This window comes from Sapajus apella, unplaced genomic scaffold, assembly GCF_009761245.1.
Source record: "Sapajus apella isolate SASKATOON/1434 unplaced genomic scaffold, GSC_monkey_1.0 scaffold18, whole genome shotgun sequence".
In the NCBI taxonomy this organism is placed as follows: domain Eukaryota; kingdom Metazoa; phylum Chordata; class Mammalia; order Primates; family Cebidae; genus Sapajus; species Sapajus apella.
In genome coordinates, this window is record NW_022436958.1 from 12,601,855 (window position 1) to 12,618,229 (window position 16,375).

General features: G+C 37.5%; 1 protein-coding gene across 3 annotated transcripts in view; it reads left to right on the plus strand.

The window, feature by feature from the left end:
• The window catches only part of EPC2 (enhancer of polycomb homolog 2), a 131,635-nt gene that overhangs the window by 40,236 nt on the left and 75,024 nt on the right, over positions 1-16,375 (plus strand). The window lies entirely within an intron of this gene.

The following is a 16,375-nucleotide window of genomic DNA, read 5'->3' on the forward strand; positions in this document are numbered from 1 at the left end:
TGTTTTGTTTTGTTTTGTTTTGTTTTGTTTTGTTTTGTTTTGTTTTGTTTTGTGACAGAGTCTCTCTCTGTCCTCCAGGCTGGAGTGTAGTGGCGCGATCGTGGCCCACAGCAACCTCTACCTCCTGGGTTTAAGCAATTCTCCTGCTTCAGCCTCCTGAGTAGTTGGGATTACGGGCACTCGCCACCACACCCAGCTAACTTTTATATTTTTAGTAGAGACAGGGTTTCATCATGTTGGCCAGACTAGTCTCAAACTCCTGACCTCAGTGATCTGCCTTCCTCAGCCTCCCCAAGTGCTGGTATTACTGGCATGAGCTATTGCTCTCAGCTGAGATTTACTTTTAAAGGCCCAGTGGCCCTAATGCCTAGGAGTAGGGTTAGTCTTCTGGAATTTTTCAGAATTAGATCTAATCCCTTTACTTTCATGTCGTTTTTATTAAAGAATGCTGTGTAGTTCTGCCTCCTTAATACTGTTATTTTTCTCCCACTTTTAATTTCTCCCAAATTACTCTTTTAATTTCTCCCAAATTAAAAATAATTTAGTATTTAAATTATTACCACCTCTAGGGTGAAAACTTTTAACAGTTTCCTGTTATATTTACTGTCCTTCCTCCATCTCCTGTCCCTATGCTTTTTTTTTTTTTTTTTTTTTTTTTTTGAGAGGGAGCCTCGCTCTGTCACCAGGCTGGAGTACAGTGATGTGATCTCGACTTACTGCAGCGTCCACCTTCCGGCTTCAAGCGATTCTCTTGCCGCAGCCTCCCTAGTAGCTAGGATTGCAGGTGCTGGCCACCATGCCCTGCTAATTTGTGTATTTTTAGTAGAGATGGGGGTTTCACCATGTTGGCCAGGATGGTCTCGATCTCCTGACCTCGTGACCTGCTGGCCTCGGCCTCCCAAAGTGCTGGAATTACAGGCGTGAGCCACAGTACCTGGCCCCCCATACTCTTCTAATCTAGCTTCTCTCCGCAAAGCCTGTCTGCGTCTAAGTAGTCTTCCTAAATTGTTAGTCTGATCAAATGATGCCGTTGATTAAAATCCTACTGTTCTTTAACTTCTAGAGTAGGATTTTTCAGCTGATTCTGCAGAATAGTGTCTTGTTATCTTCTCAGGTGTATAAAAAGGAAATGTTGGATAGCTCGTTAAAATAGAGATTCCAAGGCTCAGCATCTGGCCTACCTGAAGTACCCACCTATCTGAAGACCTACCTGTATGAGAATCTCTGGGTACACAGTCTGGTGATTTGTATTTTTAAGAGTTTCCCATGTAATTCTGAAACATCACCAGCTTTAAGACTGACTATAAGATTTACTTTTTTATTGATTGTAAGATACACTGTTTTCATCTTTGCGATGATATTGCATCTTAAATTGCTGTTGTTCAGGATTGAAGTCTTGATCTTCTAAAGAGAATTTTCATTTGTTTCTGCCAGGCATTTGGAGACATTACCAGCCAGAGACCACGTTAAAGTCTTTGCTTGTGTTTTTGGACCACGATGTTAACTTAAATTTAGGCTGCAGATCTGCTCAAGGTTGAGTTCTTGGGGAGATTTTTTGCTTCCCCGTTCTACCTAAGGGCAAGTGAGAAATACAAAGTTCTTTGCTTTCCCTTTCTGCATGGCAAATTTATTTCTTTAATCTTACACTGAGGATGTAGCCTTTTGGTAATGCAGCTTTATGCAGTAGCATTCTATTCTAATATTCAGGCCCAAGCATAAAGCTTTTTTCTTTCTTACGGTGCATGTAGTAACATGTCTTGTAATTCGATGGCAATTTAGATTTGATAGAATTCAATAATAGTCAGATTCTCTAGTATGAATGTTAGGTCCTTTGTAATTTGTTTCCTGCTTTCTCCTTTAACCTCATTTATTTTTGCTCTTCCCTTCACTCTGTGTACCACAGGGACTACTGAAAGTTACTTACATTCACCTTATTTCGTATTTAACATTTCCTTACATGTGCTATTGAAGTCTTCTTTCCCTTCCTATAGCTCATTAAAGACACAATTCCCTTATGAAAACCACCTTGACTTTTATTACTGCACCTGTTTTCTTTGCTTATCACAGTATCTTTTACATACTTCTATTAGAGGACTTACCATAGTTTATTGCAATTATTTGTAACCATTCTTCCTCTCCTTTTAGACTGTGAGCTCCTTGAGGGCAGGAACTATATATTTTATTTTCTTCTTTGTCTTCAGAGTAATGTGCTTGGCTTATAGATGCTCAGTAAATAATAGGTTTGTTGACTGAATTGTTTTAAAATGGCTTTTAAAAGGCTTTTGGTGGTAGAGCCATTTTCCAGAGATTCTTTTCTCTGAAATAGTCCAGAGACACACACATGCAAAAATTATTTATGTAATTTTTTTCTTCTTTTGAGTCCGATTAGCTTACTACTGAATTTACCTTTACCTTCTATCAGTCAGGAAGGAGATAACTATTCATAATAGGAATTTTAAGGGTCTTTCTTAATCCAAAGTATCAGTTATTTTGTATTTTGATAATATTGGAGCTAGGCAGCAAGACCATTTGTAAGAACCATTCTAGGAAACCAAGAACTGAAAATCGGGTGTAACTCATTTGGGTCAGGCCCACTGAATACAATAAACATTATTCTTGTGTTGATTTTTTTCATTTCATTTTATTCTATTATTGTAAAAAACAATAAAAATAATAGAAAATTATTTTACCTTTCACTTTTTCTTTTAGCTTGTCAGCATATACTGTATATTCTACAATATCATACTGTACATACAATTATTCTGCCTTTCTAGTAATATTTTAAGTTTCTCAGATTTTTATATTTAGTCTCTGTCATTTAAAATGCATATACAGTTATCCATCAGTTTGATATTTCACAATTTGCTTATTGGACTTAAGCAAAGATTAAGATTATCTGTACTAGATTTTAAACTCATGTTATTACTGGTTTTTTTCAAGGAAGGTTAAAAAAAATTTTTTTGATGTAACTTTTTGCTAAGCCTTTAAGGAGTTTCAGAAAATCTCACTCTGGATTTTTCCTTTTCTTATTTTAATGATAGATTAGAGAGACTACCCATTTACTTGGCTACAAAAAAACATTGTAAAATTATCACAGTAGGGTGGCCTTGTTCAGGTTCATCACATACTTGCCTGGGCTTTGGCAGAAGCCTCCTTATTGCCCTAGTCTTAATAACTTCCAATCCATCATCCACTGCCACTGTGATCCCACAAAATTTTTGGGCCGGGCACGGTGGCTCACATTTGTGATTCCAGCACTTTGGGAAGCCGAGGTGGGCAGATCACGAGGTCAAGAGATCGAGACCGTCCTGGCTAACACAGTGAAACCCCGTCTCTACTAAAAATACAAAAAATTAGCCAGGTGTGGTGGCATGCACCTGTAGTTTCAACTACTTGGAAGGCTGAGGCAGGAGAATCTCTTGAACCCGGGAGGCAGAGGTTGCAGTGAGCTGAGATCCTGCCCCGGCACTGCAGCCTAGGTGACAGAGGAAGACTCTGTCTAAAAAAAAAAAAAAAATCAGTGACTCTCTGTTAGGATAAAATCTTAACATCTTTGTATGATGTATAAGGCACTCTTTTGTACATGTCCAGCCATGTTTCCCTGTGTTTTTCCACTATGACACCAACCTTATTGAAATGAACTGTTTGAGGGTCTTTTTCCTCCTCTACACTGTAAGCTCCTCAGGAGCAGGGGCTTCATCTCATGTACTTTAGTATTTTTATTACCTAGTACAGTCCCAGAGTGTAGTCTCAATACACTTTTCCTTCCTAATTTCTTTAACCCAACATGCTTTAAGCTGCAATAATAACGAGGTCTTTGTAGCTCTTTGAGTTATGTCTTATTTTGTTATGACTTCACATAACCTTTTACTTCTCCGCTGGTTAAAATACAACTTGCCTCCAGGATTACCTTTAGGAGGCTTTTCCTGACTTCTCTCAGCATTGTTCTTGGCACTGTTTGCCCCACCCCTCTTGTGTCGAGTGCACACTTTTCGTTGTGGTACTGACCACCTTTGGTTGTGATTGTTCACCCTCTGTTGGGCAAAGTTTATTGAGAGAAGGGACTTTTATTTTCTTTGAATTTCCCTACCTTGTACAATACTTAATAGCATGTGGTTAGGTGTGCAGTTAAATATTTGCTGAATAAATAAATGAGTGAAAGAATTAATGAAATTAAAAGGATATACTCCATCACATTTTTGAGCCATCAATGTTTGTTGGACTCAAAATTGTACACAGAATCACATATAAGGCTAAAATTATTAGTGCATACAGTGAAACTGAGCAACCCACTGTGTTAGAAATTAAAGGGTGAGTTCTGTTATTCACCAAATGTTAATTTAGGCCAAAAAATGCCAAGAAGGAGTTGGGAGTGGATTAACTGTAATCTGATATGGAAGTGAGATACATTCTTGTTCCTTCCTATCCCTTTCAGTAGCAGTTCTCCATAGTTACCCTTATTGGCATTATGCAGAACTTATTTAATCATAATACATTGAGCTGTTCTTACCAGGTGAGAAGCATCTTGAAGGCACATTGTCTTTGATGACCCAAGATAGTAAAACTTCAGTTGTGTGACACATGCAGAAAAAAATGCTACCTCCATTTTACTTTTATTAAACGACATTTAATTTGAGTACCTCAGCTCAAATGTTATAATTTTCATTCCTCGTGGAGTTCAGTAATTTTATTAAATTCAGGACCCAAACTATTCTCTTTAAACTTTGTTTACATTTGTATAATTTATTTATATGGTAACATTTTTACAGTTAATACTAAATATCTCAGAATTGTAGAACATGAAGGAACTTGACAATGTTTCTTCCCCCCCCCCGCAAGACTGAGTCTTGCTTTGTTGCCCAGGCTGGGAGTGCAGTGGCGTGATCTCGGCTCACTACAACCTCCACCCCTCAGGTTTAGACATTTCTCCTGCCTCACCCTCCAGAGTAGCTGGGATTACAGGCACGCGTCACCATGCCTGGCTACTTTTTGTATTTTTAGTAGAGACAGGGTTTCACCATGTTGACCAGGCTGGTCTCCAACTCTTGACCTCATGATCTGCCCACCCCCGCCTCCCAAAGTGCTGGGATTACAGGCGTGAGCCACTGCGCCCTTCTAAAGTTAATTTGTATCCAGTTTTGAACTCAGTTAAATAGTTCTTGGTAGCAGGACTCTCATTTCTTTCTTTCTTTTTTTTTTTTTGAGACGGAGTTTCGCTCTTGTTACCCAGGCTGGAGTGCAATGGCGCGATCTCGGCTCACCGCAACCTCCGTCTCCTGGGTTCAGGCAATTCTCCTGCCTCAGCCTCCTGAGTAGCTGGGATTACAGGCACGCGCCACCATGCCCAGCTAATTTTTTGTAGTTTTAGTAGAGACAGGGTTTCACCATGTTGACCAGGATGGTCTCGATCTCCTGACCTCGTGATCCACCCGCCTTGGCCTCCCAAAGTGCTGGGATTACAGGCTTGAGCCACCGCGCCCGGCCAGACTCTCATTTCTTATTTTGAAATGAAAGTTTACTTCTCCCATCTCATTCCCCTAGTCTTAACAAACACAAAACAGTAGACTATCTTGACTGAAAGAAGAGTTCAGGAGAAAGGATAGGTGGAGTAGTAACTTCTTGTCAGCTGTCAGATAGGGAGAGGAATGCACTCAAAGGGAATTGAAATCTGTTCCTGTGTGCTTCCAAGATTTTAAGCCCTGACAAAATGCCTGTGTGTGTATACTTCTGTACATTTCTGTATATTTCTGTGCACTTGAAGCTGGCTCCTTCTCAGAGTGATGAAGCTGACTGTTGTCAAATCTACATTGGAAAAGAAAAAAAATTACAGTTACCAACATAAAATAGACCTGTGTATACCACTAGGTTTTTCAGCATGGTTAAATTAGATGCTAGCCTAACGTCCAACTTCAGTCTCATTATCCTTAGAATGTCTTTTGATATTCTCTGCGTTATATAAAAAATGGTAATCGACCTGTTCTTTCAGGGCAGACATATTTTGATTGGAAAGAGTTGGGAAAGATTCAGAACAAATGAAGAGCACTGTTTTGTTTATACAGTAAAACTTTTTGGTAAAAAGGATACATTCTAGGAACATCATTTTCTTAAATGCTATTGGATCTGTGTTAAGAAATTGAGTATAAATTCCATGAAATGACATCACACATTCAAATAAATAAGGACTGGCAAAAGAATGCCATGGGTACAGAAGCAGATTGTATATCAGATTTGTGGCTGGATCTCAATTTCAGCTGATGAGACAGGGACAGGGAACAAGGCCAGGCCCTGAGAGCAACACACATTCAGATCAGGTAGCTCTAAGGATATTCCTCCCTCATCAGATTGCGCACTAGCCGTCACCATGTCCTATTCTTGGGCAAAGCTGTGAGTGTGGACATTGGGGCTGAAGTGTTAGAGCTGTATCTGGATAGGTAATAATCCAGGAAGGAGGAAAAGCCTCCAAACCCAGAAGATAATTGACATGAAAGGAGGTCAGGCACAGTGGCTCACACCTGTAATCCCAGTACTTTGGGAGGCCGGCGTGGGAGGATCAGTTGAGCCCAGAAGTTGGAGACTGGCCTGGACAACATAGTGACACCCTGTCTCTATAGGGGGAAAAGAAGATAATGCCAGACTTTCGGTGAAAAGGCAAACTAATCATTGGGTAGTTTGAGATAGAAGAAAAAGAAGGCTGAGTTTAAAGGAGAACGCCCCTGCAGCCTATGTGCATTTATTTATGTCCACTTTTCAAGAGAAAAGAAAAAGGGATTTGTAGTGACTTAGAGTAAAATACAATATAATACATTAAAGACCATGGTTAAAGAAATCAGGGAGTGAATAAAGACACTATAATAAGGTAAATTTGGTGTGTAGTGGCACATATTTTCAGCATGTTGTAATTGCAAAATGTAAAAGCAGGATTGGTCATAAAGGGTGCATGATTCTTGGCATTCAAGCATTTGAACCCTTTTATCGAGCCTCCCAAAGATATTCTGAGGTAACCCAGCAGACCTGATTGTGTTAGTAGGAGTTACCAGATTAGGCCTTCAGCATATTCACCTAGCAACTAACATCTCCATAAATGATTCTCCAATGATGCCATACTCCCCTGAGAGTACCTTACAGCATCTTGTTTCTTTCCCTACCTTAAGGGAGGGACTAAAGGAAATTTGCCTTCCCTTCTTAACCCAGTAACATAATTCCATGGGCTGTCTACCTTTAAAATTATTTTCTCATATGTTTATTTCTTGAAAGTTTTAAAGAAATCGAAAGTTTTTTTCCACAGTTACGGGTAAAAGATAGTAAAATAACGTTTACTGACCTCTGTATTTATGTCCTGTTATAGTTTGCATATATATTTTTGTATGCTAAGCCAGTTATTGCTCAGAGGAGCCTTATGAGACAGCTAATATATTTTTTCCATTTAAAACTTAAGATTAAAGAGCCCAGGGTAATGCAGCTAGCAAGTAGAAGAGTCAGAATTCTAATCCAGGCCATTGGCTCCAGAGTGTGTCTGTTTAACTGTTTTATACTGCTTCTTAGTCATAGTTCATCATTGCAAGTTGCAAATGCTTCTACACATTAAACGTAGAAATTCATTGCCATTCAAAAAGGGTTGGTAATAGAATGAATAATGGATTCAGTTTTTTGTTGTTGTTGTTTTCAGTGGATGAATTGCAGGGTAGAGGCAGATTGCCTGCTGATAGAAAAGGTAGATGCATATAACTGTAATGACACACTCTTCTCATTTGGCCTGGAAGGGGATTAATTAATGGAAGAGCACTATGAATGGGTCAGAGAAGAGGTGCCAGACAAAAGGAGAAGCTTGAAGAAAAGGGAACCATGAGAGTAATACAAGCATGCACTTCCTATTTTACTGTATTGCTTAGAGTAGCGAGGAGCTCTATTGAAAGGGAGTGAATTTTAGATTTTGGGAAAGCCTAAGATTCAACTTTCAAATGAACCTTGTGAATTTTATAAATCAGAGACATTAGTGGGAGAACCACTAGGGCAACAATATGAGCTGAGTCTTAAGTGCTTCCATTCAAACACATGCATGCATGTGTGCACACATATATTATAAGAACACAAAATAAGAGGATCAGCCAGGACCTTTGGGTTTTAGGAATTAACTGAGCAGAGATAGAAAACCCATTCTAGTGCCTTTGGGTATACTGGTTTGCTGTCAAGTCCAACCTATCTTTGAAAATAATCCCACAATTTGAATAAAGAGAGGCCCAAATTGGGAAAGAGTGTGTGACCGTTATTGATTTCTAAGCCTCCAACTATAAGCACCATGCCTGACAAAAAATAGGATTTGCATTCAATGAAATTGGACCACATAGGACCTTAGTCAAGTGGGCTTTATTTTCTCTGTATGTTAACAAACCAAAAAAGGTTACTGTACCTTTCATGGTTTTAGAGGAGGCTAAAATAGATAACAGGTGATGATGAGGGAATGAAAAGCATGATGATGTTGCTTTTTAAACAATCTAGGATAATTTAGTATTAAAAGAATTGTTTTCTCAATAACATTGTTCTTAATAAAGTTAAGTCGCAGTAATACACGATCCTCCCTCTATGGAGTTGAGTAAAGCCACTCCCACCCACACAAACTGGACCTTGTTTAAAAAAGTTTTCTCATTACTGTCTTGAGAATCTCCTGTCTCTCTGATAGAAACTAAGAAAGTAACTTTTTTTTTTTTGAGAAGCTTTCATTCTCTGATTATAATGAACAGTTAAATATTAATTGCAGAAAAATTAATAATTCTGTCTCCCAAAGATAATGCAAATAAAAGTTGCCTTTCTCTTTTTTAAATAAAGCATTATACCCTGTGTATGCATGCGTGTGTGTGTGTGTGTTTGTGGCTTTTGCTTTTTTCACTGTCTATCGTAGAGTAAGCATTTTTCCGTTGTAATCAAGTAATTTTAATCATCTTTGGAAGCTGTAAATTATTACAAGGAATTAGCTTTGTATTCTTCAGTAGTCAGCAGGAATTTGTAAGAGGGCCAGTACGGAAGGTTTTTGTTTCTACCTTAATTATCAAGAAGTTTTAGACCCCAGATTATTAACTAGTTTGTTTTTGTTTTTCTTTTTTCGAGAGTTTCACTCTTGTTGCCTAGGCTGGAGTACAATGGCATGATCTCAGCTCATCGCAACCTCTGCCTCCTGAATTCAAGCAATTCTCCTGCCTGAGCCTCCCAAGTACCTGAGATTACAGGCATGTACCACCATGCCTGGCTAATTTTGTATTTTTAATAGAGATGGAGTTTCTCCATGTTGGTCAGACTGGTCTTGAACTGCTGACCTCAGGTGATGCACCCACCTTGGCCTCCCAAAGTGCTGGGATTACAGGTGTGAGCTACTGCACCCGGCCTATGAGAAGTAAACTAGTAATTTGAATTAGTGAAATATGAATTTGTATGTCAAGGAAAAATAAGATTTTAGGCTTTTTAAAAAACCTTATTTTAGATTTACAAAAAAATAATAACAAAGTTTCCATATGCTACCCCTGCACACTTTTTCCTATTATTAATGTATTAGCACATTTGTTACAGTGAATTATGTTATTATTAATTAAAGTTCATAGTTACAGTTTGCTCTTTGTATTATACAGTTTTATGGATTTTGAAAAATATGTAACATTATGGGTCTATCATTACAGTATCCTACAGAATAGTTTTATCACTCTAAAAACTCTCTGAACTTCACTGGTACATTCTTCCAAATCCCAGGTGACCACTGATTTTTTTTTTGTTCTCTTTAGTTTTGCCTTTCCCAGAATGTCATATAGTTGGAATTATGTAACACATAGCCGTTTCAGATTCTTTCATGTCTTTTTGTTGCTTGATAGCTCATTTCTTTTTATCACTGAATAATAATATATGGATATATCATAGTTTTTCCATTTACCTATTAAAGGACATCTTGATTGCTTCCAGTTTCACAGTTATAAATAAAACTGCTCTAAACATTTGTGTTAGGTTTTTGTGTGCCTGTGAGTTTTTGGCTGAATTGGGTATATGCTTAGGAGCACAATTGCTGTAAACATGTTTAGTTTTATAAGAAACTGCCAAACTACTTTTTAAAGTGGCTGTACCATTTTGCATTCTGACTGCTGGTGAATCAGAGTTTCTGTTGCCCTGCATTCTTATCATTTGGTTTTGTCAGTTTTTGGATTTTAACCATTTTACTAGGTGCGAAGTAGTATGTCACTATTGTAACTTGCTGTTCCTTGATGACATAGGATATTGATCACTTTTTTATTTGATTGACATTTATATGTCTTCTTTAGTGAGGTACCTGTTCAGATCTTTTGCCCATTTCTTTGTTGGATTGCTTGTTTTATTGTTGAGTTTTAAGTGTTTTTTATGTATTTTAGATATAGGTCCTATATAGATCTATAACTAACCAAGTGATGGAAGTTTTTTTCTTTCTAGTTTTCATGCATTATGAAAATATAATTTTTAAATTTAAAAGTTATTCTTGAAAAAGGATTTTTATTTTCTAAGCTTTAAAAATTAATATATGTATTTAATAAGTGACTTAAAATTTTTAATAATTTAATATTTATGTTTATATATGCATGAGTATACCTTTTTTACCCAAATATATATTTGTTTATAGTAATAATGAATCTATATATATAATTTAAAAAACAAATATGCTTTTATTTGTTAGAGCAACTTTAGGTTTACAGCAAAATTAAACAAAAATTAGAGTTCTGCCAGGTGAGATGGTTCGTGCATGTAATCCCAGCACAAGTTAGCTGGATGTGGTGTTGCGTGCCTGTGGTCCCAGCTACTTGGGAGGCCTCTGAATTGGGAAGATCACTTGAGCCCAGGAATTGGAGGCTGCAGTGAGCTATGATCCTACCACTGCACTCCAGCCTGGACAACAGAGACCTTATCTCTGTTGAGACCCTATCTCCAAAAATAAAAAGAGAGCTTCCATATACCTCCTGTATCCGTGCATGCACACACATGCATGGGCGCACACATACACACACACACACACACACACACACACACACACACACACACAATCTCCACCACTGACATTCCCCACTATGTGTTTTATTCAGTCTCTCTTTTTGTCTTAGCCTGGCTAGAGGCTTATTGATTTTATTAATCTTTTTAAATAATCAGCTTTTGGTTTTATTGGTTTTTTTTTCTGTCGATTTCCTGTTTTCAGTTTTATTGATTTCTCTTTTTTTCTTTTCAACTGCTTGCTTTGGATTCTACTTGCTCTTCTCGTTTTCTAAAATGGAAGCTTAGATGATTGATTTTAGATCTTCTTTCCCAATATATGCAGTCAGTCCTGTACATTTTTCTCTAAGTACTTCTTTCTCTGTCTCACAAATTTTGGTGTGATATTTTCATTTTCATTCAGTTCAGAATATTTTAAAATTTCTTTTGAGATTTCTTCTTTGACCCGTGTGTTATTTTAAGTATTGTATTTCAAATACTTGGGATTCTAAGTATTTTGAGATTTTCCAGCTATATTTTTGTTACTCATTTCTATTTTAGTTCCATTGTGATCTTAGGACACATTTTGTATCATTTCTACTCTTATAAATTTATTATTGTGCTTTATGGCTCAGATTGTGGTCTTTCTGATGAATGTTTACATGTTTTAGAAAATGTGCATTCTGCTCTTTTTGTATGCAGTGTTTTGTAAATGTCAATTAGATCAGTTGACTGATGATGGTGTTCAATTCAAGTATGTCCTTACTAATATTTTGCTTGCTATATCTGTTCATTGTGATAGAAGGCTATTAAAATCTCCAGCTACAATAACGGATTCATCTGTTTTTCCTTGCAGTTCTATCAGTTTTTGCCTCACATAGTTTGTTGCTCTGTTGTTAGGCACATACACGTTAAGGATTGTTATGTCTTCTTGGAGTATTACTTTTAGCATTATGTAATGTGCCTCTTCATCCTTCTTAACTTTCCTTGCTGTGAGGTCTGCTCTATCCGAAGTGATTATAGCTACTCTGGCTTTGTTTTGATTGGTGTAAGCACAGTACATCTTTCTTTTTTCCTTTATATGTGTACATATTTAAAGTGAGTTTCTTGTAGATAACAATTTGTATCTTTTTTTTATTCCACTCTGATAATCTCTTTCAGTTGGTATATTTAGACCATTGATATTTAAGGTGATTATTAATGTCCTTGGATTAATATCTACCGTATCTGCTAATGTTTTCTATTTGTTGCCCTTGGTCTTTGTTTCTGGTTTTGTCTTCCATACTTTTTGTGCTTTTAATTAAGAATTTTATGCTTCTGTTTTCTCTCCTTTCTCATTATATCTATTATACTGCTGAGTGTCTATGTGTGTGTGTGTGTCTCTGTGTGTGTGTTAGCCCTAAAATTTACACTGTACATTTACAGTTAATCCAAGGCCACTTGTAAGTAGCACTATAATGTGTCACAGGTTGTACAAGTACTTTGCAATAAATTCCAAATTCCTCCTTTCTGTCCTTTGTATCTTTGCTGTCATTCATTTCACACACACACACACACACACACACACACACACACACACACACACACACACAGACAGACACACACACAGACACACAAATGTGTCCATAACAATGTTTTGATCAGCAGTGGATCACATATGTAATTATAATGGAACTGAAAAATTCTTAACACTTAGTGATGTCATAACTATTGGAATGTTGCAGAATAGTGCATTACTGTACACATTTGTGGTGATGCTGGTGTGAACAAGTTTGCATTGCCAGTCATATAAAAGTATAGCACATACAGGCTAGGTGTGGTGGCTCACATCTGTAATTGCAGCACCTTGGGAGGCTGAGCCTGGAGGATTGCTTGAGGCCAGGAGCTGGAGACCAGCCTGGGCGGAGACTCCATCTCTACAAAAAAATGAAAATAATAGGCAGGTGTGGTGATATATTCCTATAGTTCTAGCTTACCCTGTAGGCTGAGGCAGGAGGATTACTTGAGACGAGGAGTTTGTGGTTACAGTGAGCCATGATCACGCCACTGCACTCGAGCATGGGCAACTTTGTGAGATCCTGGGGTGATGGATGCAGCAAACCATCATGGTATGTGTATACCTATGTAACAAACCTGCACGTTCTGCATATGTACCCCAGAACTTAAAGTATAATAAAAGAAAAAAAAAGATCCCATCTAAGAAAAGGGAAAAAAGGTGTAGCACGCTGGCCAGGCGCCATGGTGGCTCACACCTGTAATCCTAGTACTTTGGGAGGTGCGAGGCAGGAGGGTCCCTTGAGCCCAGGAGCTTGAGACCAGCCTGGGCAGCATAGGGAGACCCTGTCTCAATAAATAAATAAATAGTAATTATTCACAGTATTTATACTTGATAATAAATATGTTACTGGCTTATATATTTACTATTCTATACTTTTTAATTGTTAGTTTAGAATGTGTTTCCTCTACTTATTAAAATAGAAGATGTAAAACAGCCTTAGGCAGTTTCTTCAGGAGATATTTCAGAAGACATTATTATAGGAGATAATAGCTCCATGCAAGTTATTGCCCCTGAATAGCTTCTAGTGGGACAAGATGTAGACATGGAAGACAGTGATAACGATGATCCTGACTCACTGTAGGCCTGGGCTAATGGGCATGTTTGTGTCTTAGTTTTTGACACACACACAAAATTTACAAATAGGAAAAAACTTACAAAATAAGAATTTAGAGAAAGAATATTTTGTACAGCTGTGTACTGTTTTAAGCTGTGTTACTACAAAAGAAAAAAGTTTAAAAAGGTAAAAGTTTATAAAGTGAAAAAGTTACAATAAGCTGTTTATTATTAAAGAAAAAGTATTTTAGTGTAGCCTGTGTGTAATCTACAACAGTGTACAGTAATGTCCTAAGCCTTCACATTTAGTCACCCTTCAACTCACTCACCCAGACAACTTGCTATCCTATAAGCTCTATTTATGGTGTACCCTATACAATATATACCATTTTTATCTTTTATACCATATTTCTACTATACCTTATTTATGTTTTAGATTAATGTTTAGATACACAGATACTTCCCATTATTCCACAGTTGCCTAGCTAGCAAGCTCAAACCTGTAGAGCTACAGGTTTGTAGCCTAGGAGCAATAAGTCTACAGCATATAGCCTAGGTATGTAGTGTGTTGTACCATTAGATTTGTGTAAGTACACTCTGTGATGTTCCCACAATGAATGAAATCACCTAACAGATGCATTTGATGGATTTTCAGAATGTTTCTTTTTTATTTATTGATTTTTAAGTTCAGGGGTGCATGTACAGGATGTGCAAGTTTCTTACATAATTAAACATGTGCCATGGTGATTAGCTTCACATATCATCCCATCATCTAGGTATTAAGCCCAGCATCCATTAGCTGTTATTCCTGATGCTCTCCCTTCTCCCACTCCCCACCCTCTGACAGGCTCCAGTATATGTTGTTCCCCCCACCCCCATGTGTCTGTGTGTTCTCATGATTCAGCTCCCACTTCTAAGTGAGAACATGCCATATTTGATTTTCTGTTTCTGTATTAGTTTGCTAAGGATAATGGCTTCCAGCTCCATTCACGTCCCTGCAGAGGACATGATCGCTTTCCTTTTTTTGGCCACATAATATTCTGTGGTGTATATGTACCACATTTGCTTTAGCCAGTCTGTCATCGATGGGCATTTAGGTTGATTCCATGTCTTTACTATTGTGGATAGTGCGGCAGTGAACATATGCATGCATGTATCTTTATAATAGAATGATTTATATTCCTTTGGGTATATACCAAGTAATGGGATTGCTGAGTCACATGGTAATTTCTGCCTCTAGGTCTTTGAGGAATTGCCACAAAGTCTTCTACAATGGTTGAACTAATTTACACTCCCACCAACAGTGTAAAAGCGTTCTTTTTTCTCTACAACCTCGCCAGCATCTGTTGTCTTTTGATTTTTTAATTATTGCCAGTCTTGACTGGTATGAGATAGTATCTCATTGTGGTTTTGATTTGCATTTCTCTAGCAATCAGTGATGTTGAGCTTCTTTTATGTTTGTTGGCCACATGGATGTCTTCTTTGGAGAAGTATCTGTTCATGTCCTTTGACCACTTTTAATGAGGTTATTTGTTTTGGTTTTTATCCTTGTAAATTTAAGTTCTTTGTAGATGCTGGATAGTAAATCTTTGTCAGTTGGTTAAACTGCAGAAGTTTTCTCTCATTCTGTAGGTTCTCTGTTTACTTTGATGATAGTTTCTTTTGCTGTGCAGAAGCTCTTTAGTTTAATTAGATTCCATCTGTCAAGTTTTGCTTTTGTTGCAATTGCTTTTGGCATCTTTGTCATGAAATCTTTGTCCATGCCTATGTCCTGAATGGTATCGCCTAGGTTTTCTTCTAGGTCTTCTTTTATAGTTTTGGGTTCTCTATTTAAGTCTTTAATCCATCTTGAGTTGATTTTTGTTTATGGTGTAAGGAAGGGGTCCAGTTTCTGTTTTCTGTGTATGGCTAGCCAGTTCTCCCAGCACCGTTTAATAAATAGAGAATTCTTTTCCCATTGGTTGTTTTTGTCAGGTTTGTTGTACGTCAGATGGTTGTAGGTATATGGTCTTATTTCTGGGTTCTCTGTTCTGTTCCATTGGTCTGTATGTCTGCTCTTGTACCAGTATCATGCTGTTTTGGTTACTATAGCCTTGTAGCATAGTTTGAAGTCAGGTAGTGTGATGCCTTCAGCTTTGTTCTTTTTTGCTTGGGATTGTCTTGGCTACTCCGGTTCTTTGTTGGTTCCATATGAATTTTAAAATAGTTTCTTCTAGTACTGTGAAGAATGTCAATGGTAGTTTAATGGGAATAGCATTGAATCTGTAAATTGCTTTGGTCAGTATGACCATTTTCATGATACTGTTTCTTTTCACCGATGAAGATGGAATGTTTTTCCATTTGTTTGTGTCCTCTCTTCTTTGAGCAGTGGTTTGTAGTTCTCATTGAAGAGATCCGTCACTTCCCTTATTAGCTATATTTCTGGTATTTTATTATTTTTGTGGCAGTTGTGAATGTGTGTTCATTTGTGATTTGGCTCTCTGCTTGCTTGTTATTGGTATTATATAGGAAGGCTAACAATTTTTGCACATTGATTTTGTATCATGAGACTTGGTGCAGTTGCTTATAAGCTTAGAAGCTTTTGAGCTGAGACAATGGGGTTTTCTAGAAATAGGATCATATTATCTGCAAACAAAGATATTTTACTTCCTCTCTTTCTATTTGAATACCCCTTATTTCTTTCCCTTGCCTGATTGCCCTGGCAAGAACTTCCAATACTATGTTGAATAGGAGTGGTAAGAAAGGGCATGTATATTTGTCTTGTGCCATTTTTCAAGGGGAGTGCTTCCAGCTTTT